The sequence below is a fragment of the Marmota monax genome, unplaced genomic scaffold, assembly GCF_021218885.2.
Source record: "Marmota monax isolate L192 unplaced genomic scaffold, Marmota_monax_Labrador192_F-V1.1 WCK01_AAM20220418_F8-fsc00024, whole genome shotgun sequence".
NCBI lineage: Eukaryota > Metazoa > Chordata > Mammalia > Rodentia > Sciuridae > Marmota > Marmota monax.
In genome coordinates, this window is record NW_026695224.1 from 28,455,923 (window position 1) to 28,467,783 (window position 11,861).

The following is an 11,861-nucleotide window of genomic DNA, read 5'->3' on the forward strand; positions in this document are numbered from 1 at the left end:
CCGTTTGATCGAAGAGCTCTCGTTAGGAGATTAGGTTGCTAATCTGCAGGCCAGCTAATGGAAATCATTCTAAGCAAGGAAATAAAACTGAACAACATTAGCAAAATCACTACATGTTATAGGAATCAAGTGTGTTCCAAATGGCTTAATCCTGCAGTTTAGATATCAAGCCTCGGGGTAAAATGGACTTCTGAGATGATCCGAGTTATCCAGAGCGCCTGTAACAGGAATTGTGTGATAGATGGATGTGGCGAGGCACACATATCAGAGGGGGAGATGCTTCCAAGACTTTTATTGGTCCAGGCAAAATAAACAAGAAAATAGTGGATTAAAAGAAGGAGAAGGAGGGCAGAGAAGAAAGGGCAAAGGAGAATGGGAGAGAGGGAGGGAGGAAGAAGGAAGGTCTGAAATGGTTTTTCTCTCCACTGTGAAAGAAAAGGCTTTGTCCAAAACCCTTGGTACATATTCAATAAATGCTTGTGGTTGAGTCGAGTTATCTGGTATAGATCTAATCTTTATTTCAAACATAGAGGTTGTGAGTCTTTTGAAAATTCTCTGACTTTGTCTTCTTCTCTAAACCCAAATTAATAATTCATAAACATTCTCATTAAAATGTTCTTATTCGGTCATTCCATTTATTGTCCGGGAGTGACAAAGCAGATGTAAGTATTTGAGAGTTATAGAAATTAATTTTCAGCTTAAGATAGGGTCCACAAACTTCATAAAGGGCCAAATGGTAAATAAGTTTGGCTTTGTGGTCCCTTGATGTCCATTCTAACTATTAAACTTCGAAATATAGTGAAAGAATCATAGGTGACCTGTAAATGACTGGGCCTGATTATGTGACAATAAAACTTTATTTATAAAAAACAGACATGGGGTTGGATTTTTCCTGTGGGTTGTAGCTTGCTAGCCCCTGGTCTAAAGTGTGTGTTATATGGGACACTTAATTTCAAAAGCTGTTTTCTTGTTTGATTCCATGGTTTGAGAACCATGGGTGAATGCTCATCCTTTGAATTCTCATTTTTTCCTGCCACAACTCAAAGCCCTGGCTTTGGGATTTCCGATTAAACCTGACACTTCTAGTCCCATATCCTGCCCTGTTGGTGGTGCTGGGAGGGCAGCCGTGTTGGGGGGCAACTAAAGGCAGGAGAGGTGGCAAGGAACTTCCACAGGAGACAGCTTGGGGATGAGTCAAGAGTTTGGAATGAAGATTTGGAATACAGAGTTTGGCTTTGGCCTCATTTTTTTTTTTCTTTTTAGGATAAGGAGAAAAGAAAATGTGAAGAGAACTGATGTGCCTTGTCTGTGGCCAGGGGCTTAGGATTTGCTGGGGAGTCTATGCCCGAGAGGGGTCTGAGTGACAGCCAGTATGTCTCACGAAACAGATATTATAGAATCGAACTTTTGATTTTGGGAAAAATCCTAAGGAAAGCAAAATTCTCCCAAAGATTGAGAGACTTTTGTGTGTTATGTGGATGTCCATCTTCTAAACTTTTGCGTATCACTCTCTGAATGGCTAGTGGTCATTTGAACTCATATTTATCTTTATATATGTAAGTTTTTAATTCTAAAATTGACCCAGAATAATAAGGAAGCAGGAGAATGTCTTTCTTTCATCTTGGAGATGGAGCATCTCTTAATGCAAGTGCTGTAATGTTCTAGGGAGGCTGGGCAGGCCTGCTCCTGTCACTCTTGGAAGGCAGGGCATACCCTAGACCTTGACAAGCAGGTCTGGCTGCTGCTTGTTCTTTGTGCCTCTGCTTTGGGTGGTGGACACTGTACGCCCGAGGCTGGCCATTGGCCCCACCACTGTTTAGATGGCACCCACAGGCTGGCATGCACTTGGCACTCAGCCTCCTGGGAAGCAGCACTGACCGAGCGGGCACTGCCTTCCCCGTCAGCTGTGTTGTTCCTCTGCCCAAGGACACTACCAGCACGACTCCTGTCCCTTATACACTCAAGATCAAAATGGACAGAAACCAATCTCACTCTCCCTTGCCAGGGTAAGCGGGTGCAGTTTCTAATCGGCGGCACACCCCTTCCACACATGAAGGCAACAACGGAGATTTTGAGGCCTTGATGGGGGACTGGCCTTAGTGAGAGGCCCCGCCTTCCTGGCCTGCTAATCCACTCACTTCCTTACACATTACCTGGGCTCCCTCTGGAAGGAGGATGACAGAGTGGTCACTTGGTGTTCCCAAACACCAGTCACTCTTTACATGGGACCCAAAGTCCACATGTCAGTTAAAGCTGAACTTGCCTAACCTTCTGCCCCCACCCCCTCATATTATTCTGGCAATACTGTTCTGATAAAGCCATCTCCCCCAGCCCCCATTCTGTCATCTGATTTACACAAAGCCATCTGCTCCCATGTGGGTGTGTTATTTGGGATCCAGGAGGGGAAGAAGATGCATCTGCACCTTCCGGAGCATCTGAATCTTAATGAATAAAATCACACACGGTTATTTAAAAGGGGCAGTAGGATTCTATTTATGGCATGACACAGTTTTGTAACGCAGCTCCACGTTGGATGGTGTCTGTCAGTTATGTGAGGAAATTAGCTTCTCTGCTGGTTTCCTTAGTCAGGAAGCGACAATCAGGGAGGCCCAGGGAGCCCCCTGAACATGGGGTTTTGGATGGCGGTCAGGTTTTCCCATTGGAAGCTTCCCACGTGTCTTGGATGTGCATGTCCCCAGCCTGGGTGGAAACGCACTTCTGCGTCTCTGTTAGTTGTTTCTCTCCCAAAGACAAAGCAGGTTTGAGTAGGTCGTCCTTCTTGCCTACCTTTCTCGTCTCCTCCTTCTCTTCCTATCGTTGCCGCTCTTACTGTTTAGTGTGCTAAGGCCCCAGTCCAGGAAATGACTGCCATTGGAAAGATGGTTTGCCCTGCTCATAGGTCGAAGGGCTTTGTCACACCACAGGGAGCCACAAGGGGAAGTGCCTGGGAGGGATGAGGCAGAGGGAGAGAGCAAGGATGATGCTTTTATGGTGTTTTCATGGGGAGGAAGGGGCCAAGCAGGCAGGCTCAGGATTGGCTAGTTTGGGTCATTCACTGGCTCTGGGGCACAGGGCTTGCGTATGGTTTCCGGTACATGGCCCTGGGGTGATTAGGGCAGATGGACAGTGGCCTGGAGCGTGAGGACCCAGTGACAGAGCTGGTTGGCATGTGGGCTCAGGATGGTGGCTTGCCTCAGAGAACCACGCTCGTGGCTAAGCTCCAGGAACTGGCACAGACCTAGTGGAGAAGGCAGAGGTGGCAGTGTCCCTGGGCAGTCCTCTGGGAGGTGTGGTGCCCTAATCTGTACACATGTGTGGCCTATAGGCAGGACTCCACTTGACCCTGGACAGAGTGGTGCCCTAGGCAGATGTGTGGGGGCAGTGATGAGGAAAGCACTCGGGGCCCACATGCCAACCTGGTAGCTGTCCAGTGGTCACAGCGGCCATTGGGCAGCGTAGCCATGTGGAGGAGAGGACTTGGTGGCCTGCTGCATTCGGGCCTGATGGAGGGAGCCATCTTGGGGTTTTCACTGTGGCTGCTATAAACCCTGCAAGTTCCTATAGTAAACCCAGGGTCTGGAAGCAGCTCTGGCTGATGACTGGCAGAGTGATAGGTGCATTTGTAGAGACAGACACAGGTCAAGATACAACAGGTACATGTATGTGATGTACACACGAACATAGACTTATGTGTGCACACTCACATACACACACGTCTTTGGACAAAGCTTGGCCTAGACGATCTCCTTTGGCTTTCAAAATGGTGGCGTCGACAGTGCCCATGGAGCAGTCCTCCTTTGGGCATGCAGAGATTCGTTCGTGCATTTCCCCCCTCCTGTAGTTCTGAGTCACTCTGGGGCTCTTGGCTTCCAAGAGCCCTCTGTCTGCCCACAGTCTCTGGCTCTGAATGATGACCCAGTGCTTTCTGATGGCTGGGTTGGGACCTGGTGCTGGAGACGACCCAGACCCCACAGAAGCTGTCAGTCTTACCCAAGCACGTGTTTGGCTGCCTAGGCAGCCTGCTCTCCCACAAAGCTCTGACTACGAAGAAAAGGGGCCCAGAAAAGCCAGCAGGGCCTGGCAGACAGCCTGTGGCTGCCTTGCCCTGGGAGGTCCCCAAGAAAGCGGGGTTGTCCCGGGAGCCAGGCAGAGTTACAAAGGACAGCTCCTTCTTGCTTGCTTTGGTCCCCTTCACTTTAAATACTCTGAAATTACTTATAGGGTTAGTGGTATGAATTTGTTTAAAAAAAAAAAAAAGTTTCCCTCTAGTTTTATATAGTCCTTGTTGGAGAACGCACATTTCTTGAATTAAGTGCTCTCTCTCATGCTGACTGAGGAAAGGAGCTAAACTAAAAGCAAGGACAGGGAATCTCTTCTCCACTCCTATCTGGAGCTCTAACTTTGATTCTTAGTGTCCTGCATTCGGATCTTGCATCTTGTGACTTAGGGAAAATTCCTTCTTCTCTTTGCATCTCAGTTAATTCACCTGAGTGATGGGGACAGTGGCATTGTCCACATCTCTGGGCTCCTGCGCATACTCCCTGAATTCTCCTGTGAGGGTCTGCTGCACACTTCCTCAAGGAGTGGCCCTTCTCTTTACCACCTGTGTTCTTATCCTGTTGCCCCTGAGGCTCTCATTCTTTATCTGACCAAAGCAAAAAGGGCAATATTTATTCACAGGTCCGAATCAGAATTCTGAGTGATCTCAGTCCACCTTTGGAGTGCTTTTCCTAGGAACTGGGAGAGGCCTCCTTGTTGGACTATGCCCACAGATGTCAGAGGAGGCCTCTGGTAAGAAGCACCAAGGAGAAGAGCAAGAACCCAGGCTTCCACCAATGTCGCCATTTCTGCAGAATCGGGATGTCTCTGATTTTTTAAAGTGTCTACTGCAGGGTATTTATTATTCAGTGATAATAATAAATTGGGCTTATGAGATCCAGGGAATTGAGTGTCGTGATGGGAAGGAAGAAAAGTACAGGAGGAGGAACTGCGAAAGACAGAGGTCCAGGCAGGGCCGGGCTATTAATCATCGCCCTCCATTATTTCCTGAAGATTCATTCATTGTTCCATAGGTACCTAGAGGGTCAATTAGAGACCTCAGACAGGCTTTTTCAAAGACACAAGAGGGTCAATTAGGCCCTCCTTATAATTTTCTGCTTTAACAGCAAATGCCAGCATATCGCACATCAGATGCAAGGGAGTTTGGAAATAAACAAGGAACTTTACCTCCCCCTTTTAAAAATAAGAAAGGAGGAGAAATCCAACCAGGAGAGATGGAGGCAGCAGCATCTGGCAGAATGGCAGGCACTGGTTCAGGGAGGCGAAGGGGCATTTTATCACCGGCTGAGGCTTGTGGGGAGCAGGGTTCTCATGGGGGTTCTCGTGGGGTCAGAGCAGCAGGAACGGTCAGGGAATTTCCATGATGGAACACTCTGTTCCCCTGTCCAAGGCGATTCATTTATCTTGGGTGCCGTCTTAACTCTGCTGGCCTGAGCGGACAATTATAAAGATCTGCAAATGCCACCTGGGATCAGTGTGACTGGCACAGCAGAGATTGGGCTGGTGAAGGATGCCTCCATGCCCCCAGAGCTACGGTCTGTGTGTGGGACAGGGTCTAACCCACGGCACCTGTGTGTTCTTTTGCATGATACCTCGTTTTCTTTCGTTCCCCTGACATTGGCCAACACACTTTGCAGAGCATTGTCACTAAACAAAGAGAAGGGAATGGGCTCGGGTAAGCAGCAGAGTGGGGTGTGGAAGGGGTGCTGGAAGGCCACACGTCCCCCTCCGGCTGTTTTTTTTGTTTTTTCATGTGGGGGGTTAAATTCTGTCTCTGAATACCCAATCTTGTTGACCGAGAGGAGGATTATTAGTTGCGTTCTTTGACCTCGAGACCCTGTTCTAAGAATCTACCTTCACACAGACATGTGGAATCAAAAGAAAAAAAATGGTTTTAAAGTATTAAAAAGCCAGTTCTAACTTTAGTGATTTTTTTTTCCCTCATGGATCCTGGCAAGATTTCTTGTTCCTTTATTATCAAGGCCCTCAGCAGCAGCTATTCGTTGAGCTCCAGCTCTGTGTGGCTCTGTTAAAGGTGATGGGCAATGGAGCCCAAAACAAGAAAGGCAAACGCTGTGCTCTTGGGCCATGGAACATCAGAATCCCAGGGTACTGAGGCCTCTTTCACTTCCGGGTCAGGTCCTTTGTCCTACATAAATCTCAAAGGCAAAGAAAGTGAGTGCCTGTCTTTAGGACCCTTGGCCCAAACCACTGAAGGCTGTCTGTTGGTTCATTCCTCTAGGGCAGGGATTTGGAATGGTGCCCAGCACCTAGAGGGCCCTCCATGACTATTTGCTGAAATAATGAGCCAGTGGACATGGGGTGTGATCCTGTAGGTCTGGCCCCCTTTAAGCCTTTGGAAGCAGCAGCTGGGCCCCTGGCTGCCTCCACTGCCCTGCCAACCGCTCTCTTTTCATGGCTCTTCCCTTTGATCCCGAGATGAGAAGCAAGACAGTTATCCTGCCTGGGGCTCCATCTCTGTGCCACCTCTTATTCTAAGAGTGCAAATCAGTGGCTTGCAGAGTTCTTTTGTTTGGTTTACTATTTTTTTTTAATGAATAAGTTGTCTATACTTTAAAAATTGGGAGACTTCAATCAAAAACTGGGATTTTCTGCTTTACATGCAAAAGCCGACTTGGTGTAATTTGCCTGCAATTCCACTTGGTACCAACTGGTGGTGGCGGCCTCTCCTGAGCTGGACACAAGGAGCTCTCTGGTTTTCCAAAGGCCCTCTGTCCCACTCCATTCATCAAAGGCTCCGCCTGACCACTGAGGCAATCACCTAATTCACAAGGTCAGGCCTTTGTATGCACATGTCTCTCTGCCTGGACTGCTCCTGCACCAACCTGGTTTTTCAGAAGACTCACCTGAGCCAAAGCCCCTTCTTTGCAGCCTGATGTCAGAGATGGGCAGCACCCATTCTCTGTTGTCCCCACTGGCCATTCCACACCGCCACCCCCTGACAACAAGGACTTTCTGCTCATGGTCACATTCGGAGTGTCAATCCAAGGACTGTCCCCTGTGTGAAGGATGCCCAGCTCAGTCTGTGGGAGAGGGACGGTAATGGCAAAAAGGGAGACTAGAGACAGGAAGTCCCCAGGTGCCCCAGAAGTGCCAGCCAGATTCTCCATCCTCTCTTCATGGGAACGAGAGGCTCTGACTAATGGATCTTGTGGCCTCTGATACTTCATAAGCGGACCAAGCACATGTTTTAGGAGCCCTCTGGTTTCAGTGGACTATAGGTCTGCATGGGGCAGGACTGGCAGCCGGCAGACTCTGAATACGGTCCAGGTTAGCGAGAGCGTGGAGCTGGAGCTGGGAGGATGCTGAGGCAGATGTGCCTTGATGGCACACTGAGGAGCAGGTAGGTGGCATCAGAGTGTGAGGAGGGAGGGGACATCACCCAGCCCCTGGAGTTAGGACGATGACCACGCCCATTCCCCCTGCTTCCTCCCAACCCTGAGATACTGTCTCTGATTGAAACGGGTCAGGATTAAAATTGGCACTGAGAGCAGCATATGAGTTTGAAGCAGGACTATTAGCAAACAGCCACCCGCCTCACTTTTGGTGTGTTTGTATATTTTTGTATGTATTTTATGTGGATTTTCTTCTCTTTTTCTTCTTTTTAATCTTCTTCCTTAAGGGAGCCCCCGCCTTGCAAGCTTCTTGGTAGAATGTTCTAACTAATGACTTTAATCGTGTGAATGTGGAACAGAAATGGACAGGAAAATGCTCAGCCCATTTATCTTACAGACCCCAAGTGAACAGGCACAAAACCACAAGTTCCTCCCTCTCCCCTCCCTTTATTTTGTCTTTACCTCCATTCACGAGTTGGCGCACAGTCTGTTGTAGACAGCCCACTCCTAGCTTCCTCCTGAATCTGCATTTTGCTGTTTTATCTGAAATAGCCAAGGTCTCAGGAGTTTGCTGTAATATTGCTTCAGAGAAATTAGTGACATTGAAAAGCTGTCATCCTTTTTTTTTGTTTTGTTTTGTATAGTTTTGTTTGTAAGAGGAAATTTTCAAAGGCATCCTCCCCCCAAGTCTCTGCACATCTGGGGAGTTTATATCAGATGGTGTTCTCTACAGAAAATACCCATGATGGAGCCTTTTGCAACCTAGTAGCTTAGAACAGATGAGTGCCTCAAAACAGATACCTTTTGTAGCATAAATACCAAGTTCTGTTTGTATCTGAAGACTTTGTTGTCTTCGTATAAGACATGGCAGAGAAGAGTCATTTCAGCTCTCACTGGCTAGAATGTCATGACCATCATAAATAATCATAGTGATCAATACTATTTTGGTAGCAATCTTTTAATAATTAAAAAAATGAACGTAGCTATGGTGATTGAGTTCCTAGGTTTAAGAATTTTGTATTTCGAAGGCTCAGTGATTATGGAAGCCAAAGAGACAGGTAGAAGGGAAGTTGTTTCAGAGACAGGGTGGTTGCATGCTGTTGTGGTGTGTTTTATTGGCTGTGTAACAAGCAATGCCCAGCTGTTAGCTCCAGTTCTGTAGGTCAGAGGGGCCAGCACAGTGCCTGAGTTCCCTGTTCAGGGTCTCAAAAGGACAAAAATCACAGTATAGGCTGGGGCTGCCTTTCTCCTACAGGGCCTGGAGTAGAATCCACTGCCAATCCCAGTTTTAACACTGGGGCCTGGTTCCTGCTGGCTGTCAGATGGTAGCTGCTCCCAGCTCCTTGAGGCCACCCACAGTCCTTTACAAGTGGCCCCCTGCCTCTCTAAAGGGAGCAACCCCCTCTCCATGCATGGATTCCCTTTGGTGCCTTGTTCCCCCTTGTGTATGAAATCTGACTTCCCTTGACTTTGTCATCAGATTTAAGAGCTCCTGTGATCAGAACCATCTCCTTATCTTAAGGGCAACAGATTTGGAGGCTTAATTAACATCTGAAAAATCCCTAACAAAGGTGCATACACGGTTGAATAGCAGAGTAGCTATGTATTGCCCTGGGCTGGGAGCCTCGGAGCCAACTTAGAATTCTAACTACCAAAGCCACAGTTTTAATACCAGAAAATAAAGCCTAGATATTTTCAGAGATAGAACGTTTAGTATAAAAGGAAGGATGTACTTGTACCTTGGGGAGATCTCAAAAAAAGAAAGGATGCCTGGGTAGGACACTGGGATGCCATCAGAGAGCCAATCCTGGGCAGACCTTCGGTTGTGAGCCAAGCACAGGGATTTTTTTTGAAGAGGCAGAGTGGGCGGGGGAGGGCACTAGAGGACTCACCATCCTCTGTTACCTGCAGAGAGAGCTGGGCTGAGAAAGGTCCAAGCGTTGCGTGACCTGGTTCCATGCATCATCTTCTCTGGGCCTCGGTGTCCCAGTCTGGAATGGACGAATATTCAGGACTGCGGTAATCATTAAGCAGTTATAAATGGACATTCACTTGTTCTCCCTGTTCAGGTATACAGTGGGCACTCAACAAACATCCCTTCCATTGTCCTTTTCTTAGAGACAATTATCAAAGCAAACTGAATGCTAAGCCCTGGGTTTGGGCCCGGCCTTCTGAATGTGGCAGACTTCTCAAGCTTTTCCATGAGGGAGTGCTGGCAAGGGACAAGAGTCAGGAGAGGCTTGGGAGTCTGGCTCCTAGGCCACATGTGAAATTCCACTGAAATGTCCCTTTCTCTCAAAAAACCCATGTACATTCTGCATTCGACTCTGGATGCCCCCCATGTTGCACCAGCCCGTGAACTTGTACTTTCATTCTTACCTGTGGCTGTCCTGCCCAGGGAATGCAGGTGCTGCACATGACACTGAGCCAGCCGGGCAGGGGAGTCAAGGAAGGCACCTCTCACAGTTTCTTGTGAGTGTCCACCTGCCCTTGCTGGAGCCGAAGCTTAAATGTTCACCCTGGTTGTCCTGCTTGTCCCTGACCCCCAGGCTGATCCTGCAGGACCTGTCACACATGCACACCATATGGAGATCTGGCACCGTGCATGGCCCCTTGCCTGATTTTCACGCCTGGTTCATCTCTGTATTCCCTCTAGGCCACCTTGGCCCACTGAGGATCCCGTAGCCCCACCTTAAGGGAGTGAAAGTCTATTAGCCAGCGTCATGATCTTTGGCTCAGAGAAGCCCACGCTGATGCCCACTGAGCTCCTCTGTGTCCTGACAGAAGAGCCAGAGCCTGTCCTGGATACAGAGTCCTCCCCGCCTGTAGCTTAGGGACTTGGGAGCCCCAGGATGAGGGGGGGAGGCACGTTTGTTAAGTACATGAAGAACTTGGGCAAACCAGGTAGCTCCGCTCCCCCTGCCTGTGGGGCCAGCTCCCTTGGAAGCGGATTACAGATGTTCTTCTGGTTTTTTTTTTCTTTCCTTCCTTCCTTCCTTCCTTCCTTCCTTCCTTCCTTCCTTCCTTCCTTCCTTCCTTCCTTCTTCCTCCCCTGTCTTTCTTTCTTTGCACCCACAGCACTCTGCACTTCAAGCTAAATATAATGTATCTGATTTCCCATCATACATACTAATCAGGTTTGAAAGTTGTCTTGTGAAGCTTTAAAAAGCTAGCCAAGAGCGGTGCCATTCCTCCAAAAAGGGTGTCTGCAATCAAGATGATTACATGGGGAAATAAATCATAATTTATATTGCTGAAAATGTCATTTGCAAAACACTCTGACAATACTCTCCTTTCAGTCGATTTTTCTGGGTGTGGGATAAGTACTGCCCCTTCTGCAACTTTCCTTTTTATTTTATTTATTTATTTCTTTTTAATGCTGTGAATATCATTGAAGCAATTACGGTTCCAGGGCCGTGTGGGGTGGTTCAGGAACACAACTGAGAAGCGTGAAAGCCCAGCATTGAACAGAACCAACGCGGATGTGGCAGAGAAAGTCCAGAGATGCTCTGTATTTAGCATCCACACACCTGCAGGCAAGCACATGCCACGTGGACGCACACACATAATGGCTTTTTCTCCTGTTGAAAGAATACTTAAAAATAGACTTTGAGAGCCAAAAACTTTTAGGAGCTCATGTTTCTTTACCTGTCATGGAGCTGGGGTATTCCAAGAAACTGAGGCACTGTGAAGACCCCCTCTTCAAACCCTGATTCTTGGGATCAAGTCAGAAAGATTTCAGATATGTCACTCAGAGCAATAGGGGTAAGTTTATTGACCCAATCAGGAAAAGGGAAAGGGGACACTCTCAAGGGAGAGAGTGGGTCTTCTCAAAGAGGAGAGGGACAATGTGCCTCTCCTGAACTCCAGTTTTTCTGGGGATCCCAGAGAGTCCCACTCAGGTCCACCTCTTGACTTATGACTGATAGAAAGGGGGACGTCAGACTTTCAAGTCCTCACTGTCACGACAGCTAGGTCACCTTGGCCCATGCTGACTGGTTCTAATTGGATTCTAAGCCATACATTCTTACAGGTTTTAGGGTTAGAAGGTTAGAAGGAACTATCCTTATCTCCCAGAGTTTCAGGATCTGCTCACAAAAAATCTTCTGGGTTCCTCCCATGGACATTATCTGGGGCCTGCATTTCTCCTGCAGTGAACAGGTAGTTTGCTAAGGAATGTGGCGTGTTCTGTCTACTGAGACCAGGCAGGGCTGCAGGTAAACTGCTTCTTGGGAAAGAAAGCAGGTAGGGGTCAGCATAGTGGGCCAGTTTATAGGATTATTCTCTTAGCCTCATTATCCCACCATTCACAGCTGTCTGTTCCCTAACGTATCCACCTACCTTTGAGTTGAAGAGACTATAGTAAATTATGCAAGAGAATTGATTAGTGATCTGATTCATTAATATCCCTTGGTGTGAAAAACTATCACAAATATCTGGTTAACA

General features: G+C 47.8%; 1 protein-coding gene across 2 annotated transcripts in view; it reads left to right on the forward strand.

Annotated features, from left to right (window-relative positions):
* The window catches only part of Wwox (WW domain containing oxidoreductase), a 563,473-nt gene that overhangs the window by 352,926 nt on the left and 198,686 nt on the right, over positions 1-11,861 (forward strand). The window lies entirely within an intron of this gene.